At 37.8% G+C, this 18858-nt stretch overlaps 1 protein-coding gene across 3 annotated transcripts in view; it reads left to right on the plus strand.

Moving 5' to 3' along the window:
* PURA (purine rich element binding protein A) overlaps positions 1 to 18152 on the plus strand; it is a 20874-nt gene extending 2722 nt beyond the window's left edge. The window contains exons 2-3 of one of the 3 annotated variants that reach the window (XM_068959528.1): positions 15385 to 15450; positions 15538 to 18152. The gene's annotated coding sequence lies outside the window, so the exon portion shown is untranslated. Of the gene's footprint in view, positions 1 to 15384 lie in introns of all 3 variants that reach the window. The other 2 variants (XM_068959529.1, XM_068959527.1) reach the window with 2 other exon arrangements.
* Positions 18153 to 18858: the final 706 nt, after the last annotated feature.

Consider the following 18858-nt stretch of genomic DNA (forward strand, 5'->3'; position numbering starts at 1 on the left):
TGGCTGGAATTGAGTAGAAAGCATTTAAGAGAAACTAGGATCTTGTTCCACTCAAAACTTTTTGGGATGCAATCATTTTTTTTTAACGTTCTTGGCAAAGTTAACCATGTAGTAGACCTAGCTGCTGTATATAGAAGGCACCACCTGTAGGAACAGGGAGTTGTCTGTGCTTTTTATTGATTGTTAAGGATGGAGTTTTAGAAGGGTGGGGGAAAAAAGCTTGTTTTAAATAATTTTATTTTCTGCTGTCTTTTTATTTCCATTTAAAGTTATAATTCCCTTTTTTTTTTGGAGATGTACTGTAAGTGTCAAAACAAGCTGTTTCCATTGTACCATGCATTTCCCTTTAAAGAAGTTTGTTGTTAGTGTTGACAGAAAGTTAAATATGAGATGACAGTACAGTAGTTAGGTATTTCTATTTCTTTAACAATCACTGGAAATGTTTAAAATTGCTTTAATGTGCACTTTCCTATTTCCAAGTAGTAAAATAAGCTTTCAGAGTGCATAATGTGACATTTGAAATGGTTCTCAATTGCATGTAAACATTGTCTAATAACCTGCTTTTTTAATTGGAGGGTCTTGATGAGCAGTTTCATTTATTGTACTTCAACTGTGATGTGTAAAGGACTGCATTCTCCATGCTGCTAGATGTAGTTAGGAAATTAATTGCTTTGGTTTTGCTACTTGATTGTCTTGGTTCTACTGTTTACTACAGTTTTAAAAGTTGTTATATTGCAGATTGACACACATTGCTTGTAGTTACAAAATGTTTTATGTTATCAGCAATAAGTAGTGTGAGTCAATGAAAACACAGCAAAGTGTCCTTTAACTTTTGAGTTAATGTAAGCATTGTTAAATAGGTAGACTTCTCCCCTAGGTCACAGCTGACTAAAGGGGAATCCTCTTTACCTGTACAATTCAGATCCTGCCTGGGATCTGCCTGAGTCGAGAAGTGCATGGGTCGTGCAGTTCCAGTCATACCATTACAGCTTAACACTCTTCTGGCAGTTTTGTGAACAGTGTCTGAGAATTTGTGGTCAGTTTTTGTTTTGTTTTGGTTTTTTTTTTTTTTTTTGCTTTTTTTTTCTTTTAATGCACGTTATATATGTTCTAGGACTTTATGAATGATGATAATGAACGACTAAATGACTGTAAAGACTTTTTTTTTTGCTTATTTTTTTTCCCAGAGGTGCTCGGTACTTTACCAAGGCTCTAATATCTCAGTATTTAAAACAAAGTACAGAAAACCCTGTTTAACGTTAGAAGAAAAAAAGGTATATTTGACCATATGTGTTGTTTTTTTTTTTTTAAAAAAAGACAGTATGCTCAAATGTGCCAAGATATCTAATTCCTGAGAAGTATGCCTTATATTTTCCTGGATGATATGCTTTTAAATGTCTTGTAGAATAGGTCCAAGAGCATGATAAAACTACTTTATAATGACTACGTGCAAGAAAACTTGAAATTCATTGCAATACTGACATTATTTTATTTTTAAGTTAAAGGGACACTGTCAAGTAATTTACCGTTAAAATATGACCTCCCTTTAAACTGGTTCTACTCTAATGGAGAAATGTCCTCCAAATTCAGAGTCCATTTTTTTGTTTTAAAAAAAGTAAATTTGCTCTGTCTCTGAGAAGTTAAATAAAAAAAGAAAAAGAAAAAGAAAAAGAACTAGCTGCTGTTGATTCATGCCTCTTATTTATGGTTCTGCTTACGATGCTGCTGTGAGAGGCAGCCGTCCAGCCACAGGGGGAGCAAAAGTTAACTAACCAGACCTGTACCAAAATTAGCACCAAATGTCTGTGATGCCAAGGAAGTTCACAGCTTCAGCCAAGTAGGAGTTGTGGGGGCAGAGGACGAGTAATTAGAAAGAGTCAGTTGTGGGGTGAGGATAGGATGCTGTCCCTGAGCTTCCAACAAGGCATATTCATATGCGATGGAGAGTTTAAAAAAAAAAAATACTTGACAGTGTCACTTTCTTGCGTTTCCCTTGCAGGGGTTGAAATTTGCTCAGTGTAACGTTCTTTGAGAAGCAGTTAAAAACCTAAAACTTTACGATTGTAAAGAGTAGGAAGGCTGTCCAATCCGGGCACCTGGGTAGCAAGACGGATGCAATCCTATCAAGTGAGGCAGAAAGCTGCTGATAATTTTAACCCCTGCTCAGAGCTGACTGATAACTTCTTTTTTGGGAGCAATTACTTTGTTGCCTTTAAAAATAGCACTGTAACCACCTTTTTTTATGATTAGCTGTAGTGTAACCATTGTCCCTTCAAACTATGCAAGCTATTAAATGTAAATTAGGGATCAGTTAAAGACAGTTGATTATATTCAATCAGATGGCATTCATGCACTAACTGGAGTATATACAGATAAAGCTATTAGAATGACTTGTATGCTAACAGCAAAATATAACATACCTACCTATTCTAAAAATGACTATTAATATTGTATAACAGGACTGTGGGGGTTGGGAGGGGATGTTATCTCTTACCTTCTTAAAAGGGGATTTAAGATTTTTATAACTGTTTTTTCCATCAAACTTTAATATTTTTGTCAAATTTTTAGGTATTTAATTTGTAAAATAGATTTTACTTTGTACTGGCGTACAGAAAATAGGGATTGATTTAAACTTTTTGAAGCCAAGTGATCAAGTACATTTGTAATAAAAAGTCAATGGATCTATATCAGTCGTACTCACTGTTTTCATTTCTTGTACGTTCTAATGCAGTGGCGCTGTATGTCTCCCAAGGAAAAAAAAATTGGGGAGGTGGGTGGAAGGAGAAGGCAAAAATACAAGCATTGATATTGCAAATTAATGCGACTTCTCATATGCAAGTAGCCTTTTGGTAGTCAGTGGAGATTTGGTAGATATGCATTTTTACTAAAAGCACGTGCACCTTTTCAATAACAGTTTGTGAAAACCTAAAGTTTTTGACATGTCTTTGCTTCATGCTTCCACCTTGATGTAGTTTAGTACCTGTAAACTCTCAAACTGACCTTTGGGAAGTATTTTTCCCTGGCATTTAAGAGAAGAAAAAAAAAAAAACTCTATGATTTCTCATAAGGTGGTGAACTATGGCATGTTATATTTTTGTACCTGCACACTGTCCCCTTCCTTAAAGGTCTGCCACTTCTTATTTTCTCTAAGCTGAACTTTTTTTTTTTTTAAAGTAAAATTACTCAGTGTTTTGAATTGAAGACTTCAGCGGATCCAGCAAGTTTGGATCCAACCCCTTGCAGAGCACTGACTTTATTTTTTTGTTTGCTTAAAACCTAGACCTTCCATTTCCTCTTCAGGGCATATACCAAATCTGATTGACTTGTTTGTTTCAAAAGTTGTGGGAGCTAGAAGTGGAAATCCTGACATTAATGTACAAGAATGCTAAAACAGGTTTATATTTTTTTGGGACTCTTATGAAAATGAGATTTCAAAGTATAACCAAAACCAATAAATTTCCTGGGTTTTGCTAGTCCAATGTATAGAAAATGAGTCTCCAACTCTTGATAGGTGAGTTGGAAAAAGATAGTCGAAGCAAATTATTCCACAACATGGCAATTTGCTCATTCAAAAACCTGCTGCTTCTTATTGGCTTGGATTGTTTTCCAAGAGATAGGATTCTGCCTAAAATCCTGGAGAGCTTCTCTGTTAAAAGGACACTGTCAAGAATTTTTTTTTAACTGCAATTTAAAAATCCTATTTTGCAATTTTTTTTTCCATTGCTTATTATCAGGCTTACCTAAATTTTCCTTTCATTTTTTATTATCCTCCTCTGCTGGCTGCCTGCTTGTGTAATTGAAGGGTCACTGTTAGTGTTGATGTTTGGACTGTTTGAAAAAGGAGTCTAATGTAGTTTTAAGTTCTTGTGCCAGGTTTTGAATTTTTTGCACATGCATTTCTCTCACTAAAAATTTTACTCTCTTGGTTTTATTTTATAATGTGTAAGGATAGGTGAAAGGATTTGAATTTTTGGTTGCAGAACAGAGAAGCTGACTGCATGCAAAGTGTTGTCAAAATGTTTTGACAAAACTGACAAGGTAAACAAGCTAGTTCCATTTTTATTCTTGATTCCTTAAGCTGTTGCAAACTCCTGTGTGGCTTGTAACAATGAAAGATAATTTCAGCCCAGAGTTTTTTTCAAGTCTATGGTTCCTTTTACACTGGTTACTTTCACATGATTTAACTCTCTGGTACTGCAAAATGTTGTGTGTGGGCTGCAAGTGTGGCAGGGAGATACATTATATATAGTTTAAAGCGAGTTAAGGTTAAGCTAATGAACTTTCAAAATGCTAACATTTTTTAAAAGCCTGTTTGAACTAGAACCTGATCTTTGGACCTGAAGTACATGGTATTTTTTCCCTTTAAGTTGGATCTCTTGTATTGAAATTACTGACAGTAACTGGCTGATGGCAAATGGTGAATGCTCTTCTAATTTGGCAGGCGAAGTTTGTGTGCTGGAGTCGGGGAGCCCTGAATAGGCTGTGTGCCCTACTCAGATGAGTGATACTGTCTCCTTGCTCACATAGCATTTGTGTCAGATGGTGGTCTTGAGTCTGCCTTGTGAGTTTCTTTTAGCCTGGCTTCCCTTCTTTTTTACTTTTTGTCTTTTTGAAAAATTTTAGTTCTTCATGGAACTATATTTTAGTGGCATCTGCAAGTGTGGGGTAAAGTCAGCCTATGTTGTAGTTTACAAGGTCTCATTTCTTGCAAAGTACAAGGGGACTAATGAGGATTTACTGGGCCATGCGTTGTTTGTAGTTAATACAAATCAGAATGGCTGTGTATACCATGTAGAAGGAAATACCAAACTGTCACCAGTTAGCTGTTTGCAGCTATACTCTTCCAGTGGTATACTGGCTATTTTATTGCAATTTTGATCATGTAGAAGTGTTGCTAGAGGAGTATTTTGGAAGGGAAAAAATGAATAGATTTGTTTTCTGAACTGCTTGCCTGTGAGCATGTAAGATGCTGTTATTGTAGCCAGTGGGTCAGTTGCTTTAACCGATAAGATGCTAGGGACTTAAGCAGGTACCAAGTCCGGTAAAAAGACTGTTCTGAAGGAGAAGCTCCTACGAGTCACAGACAGAAGAGATCTTGTCCTTTGAAAGAGCCAGCTAGAGGATGAGAAAAAGAGAGTTTAGCAGACTTTTGAGGCTTTCAGAGAGCATGTAGTAGGACACGAGGGTTAGGCAGGCAGGACTGGATGGTTAGGATAGGTACTGGTCACATTTTGAATGTTTTGGCATATGAAGTGTTGTTGAATGTGGAGGATATGTGGTGTTGTTTACAGAGAAACACATCAACAGCCAGATTATAGCATCCCTGGAAAACATTTCCCAAGTATCCTTGCCCCCTCTGGCAGCTGGACAATCTAGGTAGCCTGGGGAGTTCAGGCAGCACGGATCCAGGGGGAGCGGCAGGAGGAGGGGGAAGTAGAGCCAAGCTCACAGGGGGCCAGGGCTGGGTAGCTCTGTGGGTGCAATCTCTGCAGCTTAGTGTCAGCACATGACTAAAGAAGTGACAGAGAAGTGATTTTGTCGAGAGACTCGAGAGCATGTCATGCCTGCATCTATAAAAATAATAAACAGTTGTGTAGCTTATTTGAGGCAAAATATCACAGAAGAGGGAGAGGGAGAGTTGAATTTATATAGCAAGAAATGAGGCATATTTTCACAGAAAATGTCAATTGGAGATTAGGTGAGAAAAGATAAAGATAAAGGACTTCTGGCCCTACTATCTGTATTTGAGTGCTGACTGGATTAAAACAAGACAGAATGAATGACTGGATATTTCTAAATAATGCTTCAATATCCTTGTTCAGATCAATATTCCTTGTACTAGTTTGTCTGAAAAGAGAATCTGATTTCTGAGCCTTTTGCTCTGGAGGGCAACCTGTCCTACTGAGACAAAGTCCTGCTTAGACTGATTTTAGAAAGCACATGGATAGTGTCTCTTTTTTGGATGACTTGGAATCTCATAATGAACGTTCCAGAGTGGTCGTGGGCTGTGTCTGCATGAGCTTTGTAGCTCAAGAGTACACTTTGGAAGCAACTCTATTGTCCCTATGTACCATACTTTAGTTTTTATCATGGAGCAGTCTCAGAGCATGCAAACTAGATTCAAAACACAAGCTCCAGAAGTGTGCCTTGTGCTCTAACCATTTGTGGGCTTTAGGTCCACTGGACCAAGCCAGAGGTAATGGAGAGTAAAACCTCTGAATCACAGATAAGGTGGCTTTTTTGAACAGGTGTCTTCTGGATCTTCATCAGCTGATAGCTCTCTAGCTTAAGTCAGATTATTTCTTAGCTTTGCTGGTCATCAGTTGGTTTGATGTCCATCCTCCTGCCTTTAGCTTTGTAAAAATACACGTCTTAGTGTTTCCTTTGGCCTAGGACATGTACGAAACTGAAGTGGAAAGAGTACTGGCTACAATGCTGGCAATGGAAGTTTATTCTGAGCCTTCCTGGATGTGGTACGGAAGGTTTTTGTTGTTGTTGTTGTTGTTGTTGTTGTTTTTGGAAACACTACCCTGAAATATGCAGGAAGTAAAGAAAAGCTTCATTCTTTCTATTGCGGTTGAGAGAGGTGTGGGGTTACAACTTGCAGTGTAGAAAGATGTGTCCCTCTTGGCTAGTGAAAACTTGGAGAGTGGCTGTTATGGGAGCTGATCAGTAATGTGTCCTAGGGAAGGCAAAGTGTATGTTTATCTTAAGCGATTTAGACCACTGTTCAGGAAAAACCTCTATACATAATGTCATAATGTCATCTCATTTAGCATGTTGACTTTTGTGGAGAATTGTTTGTAAAGATGGTTTGCAAACTGCATATGAATCTGCTTGATCATGTTGACCCAACTGAGTTTGGATTTCATCTTGGACATGGTACAAAGATTGTGGTTTCAATTCATATTGGTGACTGTTTTGATGTAAGAGAGGTGTCTTTGCTGATAGCAGGTTGATTGGTTTGACCATGAAGTGGCACTGTTGTACTTGCAGACTTGCTAGAAGGTACGGGAGTTGAGCCTGAGTGGCTCATTTCCTCTCAGAGAAATCTCACATGATCATACTGGGTCAATGCTCAACTGCTCTAGAGCGGATTGACATTGATATATGGGGCTTTAGGGCCAGTGTGCAAGGAGCTGTGTAGTCTCTGCTATGGAGTTGAACTCTACATGTGTGTTTTCAGCTCATCTGTGCTTTAAGCTGCATTAATATACCCAGTGTTGAGATGAAGGTGCAGGCTAGCTGGAAGAGGCTAAGGCTATATAGTGTATATGCCTGGGTGATTTATATTGCTGGGAATAAAGGGTAGTGAAAATGAGCAGTGACTGCTTTTCTTTCTTTCTGTTGATTGTGAATGTCTTGATGTGTGGTTCAAATTCAAATCACTGGGCTTCTCAGATCTTCATTACCTTTCAGATAGTGTTCTAGCTCTGGTTAAAGATTTGGAGGAAAGAGAGGAGGGGGCTGGTTGTTTTTTTTTTTTAGTGTGCCTGGGTAGAAAGATGTATTATCATGTGCCAGAGTACAAGGGAGCGTATGTGTGCATGGAGTAGGACCTGTCTGGATAGGACATCTCAGAACATCTCTGCAAACCTTAAGGTTAGCTCCATTGCTTTGCATGTCTTTCTGGACTCCAGGTTGAGGTTGCTGTAGCGTTTCACTCGAGAATATATTTTATTTCTCCGTGATCTGTGCTTGTTGCACAGTACTTTGTGAGTGCAATGTGAGCTGTTGGCTTTATTGTTTGAAGCCTCCAAGCTTTAGGATTTGCTTTTCTTACGTTTGCCTTTTATTCTAAGTTTTTATATAGACAGAGGAGTTTAAACCAGCAATTCTTTGGGAGTATGTGTCATCTTGTCAGCTCTCCTGGCTGTGTGCCAGCTGATCCAAACTCCTCAAGACTTAAACATTATCTAGGTGTCTGCAGGCAGACACTGGGTTTTCAAAGACCAGCTCTTGTCTTAACAATCCTTCTGCATTGGTCCAGCAGAAGAAGGCCCATTTCTCATTTCTAGGCAAATTATGAAGGCTTACTGATGATCTGTCAAGACTTGAAGAAATGGCTGCTCTAGAAAGTGTGGATAAAGGATTGGTAAAATCTGGTGTTTAAACCTCCCACTCAAGTGATGATGAGGAGAGCTGGCAACGTAACATTGGCTTATCAGGAATTGTGTGGGTAGGTCAACTTAAGAAAATTTTTGTTTATACCACCAGTGGTGAAGAAGAGAAGCCAGTGTCTTATCAGATACAGGGTAATACACTAGGTCTAAATTTCTTTTTCTTAGCAAGGTTATTTTATTTAAGTGCCACGTTTTTATGATGGTACGGTTACTGTTGCAGGGGGCTGCTAAAGGGAAAGCAGATAAACCAAGAAGGTCTCTGACCAAAATAGGGACTAGATGCTTTGAAATATTTTCTAGCTTTAATAATTCTGAACTAAGCACTGCAAATTAATGTAATTGTCTTCTTTGCTTTCACAAATGCAAACAGTTTGGGTTGTGGATAGGTCTTTTGATCACGCTATATTCAGGGACTCATTCAATTAAAAAAAAAAGTTGGCTTCCAGGCTGCATCTGTCAATAAAAGTCCTGGCAAATGAATCCTTGCAGGTTTCTGCAAGGCCATATGTACATTATTTTGTGCAATCAAACTCTCTAATTGGTGGTTTAAAGTAATTAAAAAAAAATCAATTAGTATTCAAGGTCTATTTTAGTTTAAAGATGGACTTGATATGGTCATAAAGTAAACATCCTGGTTTAATTACAGAACTTGAACTAGGACCACACAGTAGTGCAGAGAGGGCACACTTTATGAGTGATTAGCTTGTGATAAAATATCATACAGTGCAACAAGTGGTAGTGCTCAGAGCTCCAGTAAGCATCTTGAGGCCATAGTTGTTGAGCTGGTGAAGAAGAGATGGAATTAGATGCTGTTCACCTCAGTATTGGCTGCCTCATTCTCTCATCTGAGGAAACTTCACTTGTAACTGGGTGGGACTAGAGGGGTACTTTGTAATTCAGTTTATACCTTGGTCAAGGAGAGTAGTTGTTCTCTGCATGTTGAACGGGTCCCCAGAGACTGGGCAGATAGCTTTGAGAGACTTGGAGGGCAGAGGAAATACGGTTCATGGGAAATACAGGCTCAGCTCCTGATTATTATGAGGACCATCTGATGAGTTGCTTGACGGGTGCAAAACTGAATCTTGGAAGATATCAGAGTGCTTTGAACAATCCTGCAGCTGTGTTCTTTGCATATGGAAGAGGTTTGGATATATGGGAAACAAAATTTGGATGGTTGGGAAGAAGGACGTGCTAGGACATGGTGGTACCTTTTTCCTAAAGTCTCAATATGTGACTAGGAAAATGATAGGGTATGATAAATAGGTGAATTTAAGAACTTACTCCTTTGCAGTGTGAGCTTGGTTGCACTTCAACGAAGTGGGACTAAACTGGTGGCACAGAAAGTGGACAAGGTTTTGGGAGGATAGTTTAAACATGGTGCTAGTGGAAGGCTGGTGTTCCCAAGGGTTGAATGAAGATGCTGAACAGGCATATTAGTAACAAAAATGTATGCCCATTTCTACCAGAGGGCAAAGAGTAAATTTTCATGCATGCAGAGTACAAGGAGATTGAGAACAGAGCCATATGCTCTGGAAGGGTAATGGGACATTGAACTACAGAGATGAATAAGAAAGAGGCATGTGGCCAAAACAAAACCGACGTCTTTATACCGGTGTAGAAGCATTAAACAAAACTAGGTGAGTAGAAAGCCCAAGAATGTAAAAAGACCTTGCCATAGCGAGGCTTATTGAAAAATGGAGGAGGGAAGAGACAGTGAAAATCAGTAAGATGCTATAGTACCTGGCATTAAACTATACAGGACAGACATAGTAGGTGATAAAGGCATGAAAGAGTGCTAGATCTAGAAAAGCTGCCATAAAATCTGAGAGGGAATTGGAGTTGTGATGACCATACAGTCAAATCTGTGTGGATATAAATCCCAAATTGTAATGACATAGATGTATTAGGAAATTTTCTACTCCGGATCAGAAAAACGTTATGAATTTCATGGGGCTTGGGGAAAAATAGGCAGCTGAGTCTTCATAAACCTGTAAGAAAGAGTAACTTAAATTATGTCCATGCTTTCTGGCCAGATTGTTTTGGAAGGAGCTGGCTAACATTTTGGTGAACAAAAAACTTGGTTTATTTAGAGGTTCGTTTCTTGTAACAGTCTGTTCTAAAGTTAGCCTTGATTTAGGACTAAAACTTAAGAATTGATTCAAGATGTAATTACAGTTAAGTCATTAATTAATAGTGACCACAATACAATTAGAGGTTCAGCATTCTCAAAGATGGAAGAAGCTGGACTAAAAATGAGTCTTGTGTTATAAAACTTCAGAGAGGATAATAACAGAAACTTAAAATCCTTAGACTTGGCAAGGCAGCTCCATACATACCTTGAAAGGTTACGGATATCCAAGTTAGGCAGAACTCTGTCATGAAAGAGCTTGAGAGTTGAGGTGCAAATCAGTACGGTAAAATAGCTATAAAGGAAGAGTCCAGCAATGCTCTTGCAAAAGACAAAAGTCCAACTTTTGTGAAGTGAATTGAAAGAGCCATGCTATATAGCAGATAATCTGCGATCTGGAAATTAAATATATTTTGAGGGGCTTTGAAGAACCAGAGGCCTTAAAGAACAATTGTTATTTTCAGTATATCGAAGAGAAAGTTGGGAGAAAATCTGAGTTCATAGGAATGAAGGAACAGTTAATTTTCTGCACTTTTTCATTGTACTTGAGTGACTTCTCAGCTTCATTCTGGAGCAGAGAGCGTGTTTGAGAGCCTATCTGTCTGTGATCTAGTCCTTTTAGATGATAAAGATGAGGAGTCGCTCTCTGAAACTCAAGAGTCTAAGGCAGAAATGCTAGAGCAAAGCAATAAATTTAAGAGGAAGAGCAACTGCCATACCTAGGAGTTTTGAAGGAGCTTGAGACTGAAGCACTAAGTTACTAGCAAAAATAAGACCTTGTTAATAAATAGTTTAGTATTGTCCGTGACTACATAACATCCTGATAATGGATTTTTTTTTTTTTACTGAAGTATTAAATAGGACACTGGGAATTGCAGACCGGTGAACCTGAACTCCACTCTGAGAAAGATTAACTGAAGTGCTATAACACTTCTGTATGTGATAGGTGGAAAGCAGCATACTTTCTGCAAGGAAAGATCTTGTATTCCAGGTAATCTACCAGAATCCTTGTACACACTGACAAACAGCATGAGGCGGAGAATCAGCTGATCTTTATTTGAATATTTTAAAAGATGTTGATAAAGTCTTCCCAAGAACATGTTTAAAAATTGCTCTTGGAAGGAGAAGAGAAATATCATGGTTCCTTCTTTTGTTCAGCCAATGTTCATCACTCAGGCAGCACAAGGTAGAGAAAAGTCTAGTCTGAGATGGTGATCCAAGACTCCTGAGCATGGAGTTCTTGAGTAGGTCTGCAGTTTTGAACAAATGAGTTTCCTCTGGAAAACACTGATTCATTAAAACCAAAGTTGTGTGGCGGAGAAGGGCTGATTTTCACTGAACTTTTCTTGTGAGTGCATCTCGATCCAGGCTGCAAAGCCTGGTTGGCTGAAGAAAAGAAAGAAGCCCAGAATAGTTTGTCAGATGAAATCTTGACTTCTCCTGTGATGTGACACCCCCAGTTCAAATCCCTACTCTGAGCTCGAACTGCAGGGCTGCCACATCCCATTGCCTCAGCAATGAGACAAGTCTGGATGAATTCAATTTTCTTTTTCAGTTTTGACATTGAGCAAAAAGGGAAGGGGTGGGGAGAAAGGCCTGTCCAATATTTTCCAGGACAAGAAAGTAGTTCTCATCCAGCTCTGTTCTTGAGAGAGGGTTGTCCGTATAGGTATGTACATGTGTATGTTAATACATGCCTGTGTTATCTCTCTTCCCAGGAGACATGGGAGGAGCCATAGCTAACTGGTGTAAGCTACAGCAACCCTATGCTGCTCTAGCTTAGGTTGAGGCTTCTTTAAAATCTAGAAGTCAGCAAATCCCCTTGCTTTTCCTCCCTTCCCTGCCTTCAGAAGACGTTGTTACAGAACAGTAAATGCTATGCTAAACCACTGAATTTTGTGATAGGAATAGATTAATAGCATGTTTGCCTCAAGGCTTTTTGTTAGGATTTGTGCTTAAATATATAAATTGGCAATTAGGAGCCCATAGAGTGGTCAGTTTATATTAGTGACATCTCTTCAGCCTAGCAGTGACTGAGAAAGTTCAGAAGGGCCTAACAAAGTTTGGTACTGTGAGTATGCAGAGGTTAGGTTTGACCCTGTGAAATACAAGACAGTGTACAAAGAAAAAAATTGAATGCTCCAACAATATTATTATTAGCCTTTAGATGATTTGCTTATTCCAAAGGAAGAGTATTTTACCCTCAGCATCTGGTTTTGAGTAGCAAAAGCAAATGAACTGGAGCTGTATAAAGACTGCCGTAAGAAACAACTGAATATTATACATTTAGGTGCTAGGGTCTTAGATGCTGTTGTGTTTGAACTCATATGAAGTATAGTTCATTAGCTTTCCAAGATGCTCCTGTGCTGTTTTTCCCTTGGTAAACTGGTGGTTGTCACTGACAGAACCTATGTCCCTTTCCCCTAGAAATACTAATTTCATTAGATTGCTCAATTCTAGTTAAATAACATAAAAATATGTTATGTTATGTTTAAATAACATAATATAAAAAAAAATTGTGATACGCTTGCATGATAGTTATTTGATGTAAGAAAATGCAAAATCTCTTGTGCTCACTCTGTAGGAGTTTGGGCTTTGGGATTCATTTGGGAGTGTTGTACGTACCCAACTGCATGGGTTCAGGCCTATCTTTTTAAAAAATATATTCCACATTTGAGATTAGAGATGTTCCAGAACACTAATCAGAAAAAAAAGTTGTCTGATACAGGCTCCGATGATAATAGTGACTTGTACTAAAAGCTGTCTATCCACATAGAAAACTGCACGGTTGTTTCCATTTAACTGCTGTTAAAGGTCTGGTGTTTTGGTAATAGTATTTTTTCTAAATGTGCTGAGTATACTTGCCTTTAAATCCTTGTAGGTACAGATTGTTATTGTTGGTGTTCTATAAATTAGCTCTTTACTAGCATCCACATTGGACTGGGCCTAATATTGTGAATGTCAAATATGACTTGAAAAAGAAAAAATTAATTTATACCCTTTTAATGTAATTCTACCCCATGAGGGGGTTGGTTGATTTGTTTTTTGTAGACATACCAGAAGTGCTACAATTGTCTTCCCTATTTTGCTTACTGTGATGCTCTGCAAAAGAACCCAAACATGTAGATTGGAAGCCCACTTTGCTTTTATTTGAAAACTTTTAATTGAAAGATACAGATCTAAATCTATTTTTCCACCGTTTGGAGACACTGAGATATTATCATGATGATGTCCACGTAAATACTTGCCTAAACTCGGCCATAACATAGAGATAATGCATCTTTTTTTACACTTTTTTTTCTTCAGCTGTCAATCAGCCATCTGATTGACATTTTTAATGTTAAAAAGTTTAAATAGTTTGAATAAAAAAGACTTCACTCATCAGTCAGCTATTGCTTCCTCTAAAACTATAAATCTGTTCGGGCTTGATTATTTATGGTCTTCCATGAAAGGTAGACAGGACTTCAATTCTTAATGCCAAAAATTATCCATGATGAGGGAAGGAATCCCTTCTTTTAAAGACAAAACCCATAAGGACCTTCTTCAGACACCTCACAATACACAAGAAGGGTATAAATACCTACATATTTTTTCTTTTCCAGGCGATCTTTAACACCATGCAGCAGTCTGCTGGGCTGGGTTCAGGGGAGAAGAGAAGGCAAGTAGGGCCAGCAGGTCCGGGTATGTGGAAAAGGAGACCCTGCCCTGCAGATTTGCCCAGCTTTAGCATTAAACTGGAAGTTTATAGATTGGGCTTTTGTTTTGGCTTTTGCTTCACTTTGTGTAACTCAGCACCATGTAACAATCCTATGCTCTTTGGCCTAGTCCTGTGGCATCTCTGCACAGGAGGGTGTCAGAAATCATTGGCCTAGAAAATGCCACGGCTTGTATTTTCCCGTGTGCATGCTGCAATATTAACAGGTCCTCTGAGTTGATATTAATACCAAACACAGCCAGTTCCAGGATAGGTTTACTGGTGGAGTTCTGCAGTTCCATGGTATTTTATATTTCAGCCACATGCATTCTTGTATCTTCACAGGTACAATAAATAAAAATTCTCTATTTGCAATGCTGTGCACATAGTTAGTGGGCTGGTTTACTGTAGCTGTTAAGTTTGTGTTTAGGAAGTCAAATGTGGTTGGTTTTCACCATGTCAAACGTGAATCCTATACTTTGATCCCCAGGAATGATAAATTAGGAGTTTTTCAGTTCAAGGAAAAACAAAACAAAATTGAAAAAACTCTGGAGAGTTGTGTTCTCCCTTGGTAGTTAAGGTCATTTAAAACCTGCTTCTTTTCAGCCATGACCTATGGTTCTGTTCTATTGGTTTTTTTAGCCATCTTGACCTCATGTTTGCAAATATTATTGGTAATATAATGCTATATGTACAAATGTCTGTGTGGCTCATGTGTATGTTTCTGTGGTTTAAGTCTGCCACAGAATTCTGGAATTTCATTGTACTTTGGTTAAATGTTGGACTTTTAACTCTTCTACTGTATGGCTTCTTGATTTCTCTTGTCCAATGTGGACCAACTCTCTATTTTTGGAAATAAATAAGCATGTAAATAAAATGAATGGGTTTATGCCACTTATAAGAACATCCTTTATTCAAAATATACACTCAGTCTTGTATATTTTATGGTATCTCATGTAGCAGACAACAGTTAAAATCTAGAGGCTCAGGTGCAAGCAGCCTTCATGATGAGATACCATATTATGTACAAATTCATTTCCAAGTAGATTCAAAAGAAAACTTTACATCTCCTGAGCTGTCATACAAACACCTTTCAGGACTGCTCAGTTAACTGCAGTCTTTTGGAAAAAGGGGGAAATCCAGAAAGAGGCACATAGTTTAAATGGAACAAAGAAAAGAAATATGACTTTCCTTTAAAAATAAGGCTTCTGGTTTGAGGTGTTCATTTGCCAAAAATTTAGCTGAGCATAGGGAGACCTTAGATCAGCACTCAGCTCCTGCTCTGGGGCATATTCCTCCCGCTCGCCTTGGTGTAACATGCCTCAGGACTGCAGAAGTTGAACCTGTGGAGATCAGGAACAAAATGACTTTTTTTTGTCTTCTCCATATAAACCAATATTTACCAGTAATCCTGTGTTTCTGTTTTTGTTTTTTGGCAGACTTTTACCAGTAAATATCGGTTTATTCCTGAAACCAGAAGCCCTAAACATACCTTTGTTTATAAGGTCAGTTGTCATTTCGTCTCTCTCGTTCCCCATTTCCCCCCAGTACAAACCGGCAGGTAATTGAAAGGTACCAAGTTTTCTTTCTAGTTTTCCTGCTCTGCATCTCTGGAAAAGGAGCCCACAGGACCTAGACCCTTCTGTTGGTAATGTAGACCTGAGTTTACAAATTGTTATTTAACATCTTAAAGTATACTTTTAAGGATACAGGTGTTCCCATCAGTCTGGTGCGGGAACTGATAGAAATCCCTACAAATGCATAAACTGATTCACCTTTCCAAAGCCTGTGGGTAGGTCTCTCACAAGTGTCTTCAGGCTTGGGCTTGGAAAATATTTATCCAAAAGTATACACTAGGAAATGACATTTCTGTTTTACAGTGAACAGAACTGAGGGAGGGGAGGGTGGGATCAGAATTTGGAAATGATTTTTTTCCCATTTTTTTCTATATTCTACTCAAAAGCAGCATTCTCTTTTATAGAAAAAGCATGAAGTGGGGAGGAGGGAGAGAATTTGAACATTACCCTTTCTAAACTAGTTGCAGACTTTTTCTCTGAAGTTGAGAGAAAAGTCAGGTAAAAGGTTTGAACCTTAAAAGGACATTGTTAGGTAGGTGAGACTCCAAAACCAGGCTGGCATTTCTTAATGATTGTAATTGATTTATGTAATTTTCAGAATTTTGGTTTATACCAAGACAAATCAACTTGGGAGTGCTAAAGCTTCCTTTTCTGTAAGTGTTTGCAACCCAAACACAACAGCATTACGCTGATACTCAAAAAACAGAGAAGCTGGCGAGGAATAGAAAATGAGTTGACTCCCCAGTCCCTGCCAAATTTTTCTCTTTGGAACAAAGAAAATACAACTCCCCCCCCACCCCAACACACACACACACACAACCCCCTCCAAAACAACAAAATCCAGATAGGATATCAGATGTTTTATCATAGAGATTATGGTTGGCGAGAGTGTTTTCAGTATAACTGCAACCTAACTATGTCCCTTTAAGGAACACAATCTACTAATTTCATCCTAATGAAACAAAAGCTAAAGTTATCTTCCCTTTAGTGCAAATCAAAGCTCCTGCAACCTTAGTTGGAGTCCATAATGACGGGAGTCTTCCAGCTGTACACTTTGAGCTGAAAACTACCTTTCCTCCCCTTTTACAGCCTGTGTGGTTCTGATTGCTGGCAGTTCTATAATACAACTTTAATCTGAGCAATTGAGCCTGGTCCTACATTATCTTCAGACGTCTTGCGGAGGACTCCTGTTACCAGTTTGGTACTCAAAAGCTACACCCCACCATGAGAAGTCACTTATCTTTTAAAAGGCAGTGATAGATTGCCCTCTCTAGCTCTAATGGAAAAATTATATTGCAATGCAACTTTATAATAAATTGTTCATATATTCATAATTCTGTTGCAAGCCCAAATTGGAGAACAGATCTGTTAAAGGTATATATTAGTCTAGATTTTTTTCTTATTGTAAATACTGTAATTTTATAATACTGTCAATATTTTATTAACTTAGAAATATTTAAGAGTTTAATCTATGTTAGTTCAGATTTATTTATAGGTTTATGTTGCAACCAGTATTACATTACATTCTAATGTAAGATTAACTTTCAGCATGTAAAACATTGATTTAATATATCATTGGAAAAACTAAGAATAGAGAAAATTCTCACTCTTAAGCTGTAATATTTATCCTCCAATTCCCAGTTCAGAATCATTTAACAAACAATTATGAGATTTCAAAAATTCATGAAACTAACAACTGCACTTGGACCATGTCATTTGAAAACTTGAATTTTGAAATGTACCTGGCTTTTTCAACCTGTTTTGTAGTGAATATCTAATCTACATAGTATGGAAGTCGTTATTTTGAGCAAAGGGACACTGTCAGATCAATTTTAGATTCTTGTTAATGAAAAGGAAAAAGAAAAAAGCAAAACTCACCCTCAGTATTTATATGCTAATTCCTCTTTAATTGCAAGGGAAACATGACTTTTTTTAGTTTGTTCATTTGGCTCGAAGCATTGCTGAAGCAGTTTGCATCTCAGAGCTGTGCAGCTCCAGATGCAGGGTGAAAAGCAGCCGGCTATGAGGACTTGCCTGACCACAGGACATGGAGTCTCTCCCAGTCCAAATGAAAGGCCTGATCCCCTCCTGTGCAAAGTGCATGGCAATGCTGCCTCAGAGGGAAACTGGATCAGATCCCTGGCACTGATCAGAATCAGAGCTCAGCAAGATGAGTAAAAGTGCACAAGGTGTCTAAAACTTGCCATTTTCTTGATCAAAGTTTCACTTCAGAAATTTGCTTTTTTTTTAAATATATATCTCTTTCTCTCAGCCTGAGAGTGTCCCTTTAAAAGCATATAGATGTTCACTTTCTCTGCAAAATGACTGGAAGTGATTTTCTTTTTAAGACAGAGAATTCATCTGTAATATGTTTGGAACATAACTTGCCTAAAAATACCAAAAAAATCTCGAGGGTTTTCATGGGAGTTGGTATTTTTTGAGTGTAAAAGTTAATCTTTATTAGAGATGTGCCAATCTATACTGCTTTAATGTAGTGTTGTTATATTTAGGCATTTCAGTTAACTTACAAATATATACTGTAACAGTATACTTTGTACAGATTTATTTAAAATTTATTTGAAAACTGAAATAAAATAGGCAGAAAATAAAGATATTTATTTTTCATTTGACTATGTAAGGAGCTATCATTCTTTTGGTTTTAGTGTACCGGTGTACCAAGCCTCCGAACCATTGCATTCTTTAGTTTGTAGGACGCTTTTCAGAAACTGTGGATATGTGTATTTGTATTGTTATGTTGACAAGTAAATGCAAACAATGGAGTTCATTGCTTTTAAACATCCCAAAGAAAAGTTTTTCATGGTTTATTGTCTGTTTCTGACCGAAATGGCATGTATGTTTAAACAGTGTTCATGCAAGTTCTGCCATCCCACTTTCACATCTACTTTTATCAGTTCCAGGATGGGAGAATTTACCTGCGTACCTTCCCCAGTGCACCAAAGTCAGCAGTGACATCATAAGGGAGCAGTTCAAATGTGTGTCCTTGGGGCTGTATGTAAAACAAATGCAAAACAAGAAAAATCAAGATGTTAAATTCAATAGAAAACAAATTCCTTATTGTACAGTAGTATGGAGATCTCTAGTAAACCTGCCATTAACAATAGATTCTTATTTTTTGAATGATCTATTTAAAAGAACAGCAAGCATTGTATTTACTAGTAAATCTAAAGTGTTTACATGGAATTACTAAATAAATTATTTGATCTAAGATGGCTCTCGTCAGTGCTGATTTTTAATGTAGAAAATTGATTTGGGCTTTTTTTTTTTTAGTTCGTGCTGTTCTTTAAAATCTTCCAAAGCAAATTTTTTAATACCTCT

This window comes from Struthio camelus, chromosome 13 (assembly GCF_040807025.1).
Source record: "Struthio camelus isolate bStrCam1 chromosome 13, bStrCam1.hap1, whole genome shotgun sequence".
Taxonomy (NCBI): domain Eukaryota; kingdom Metazoa; phylum Chordata; class Aves; order Struthioniformes; family Struthionidae; genus Struthio; species Struthio camelus.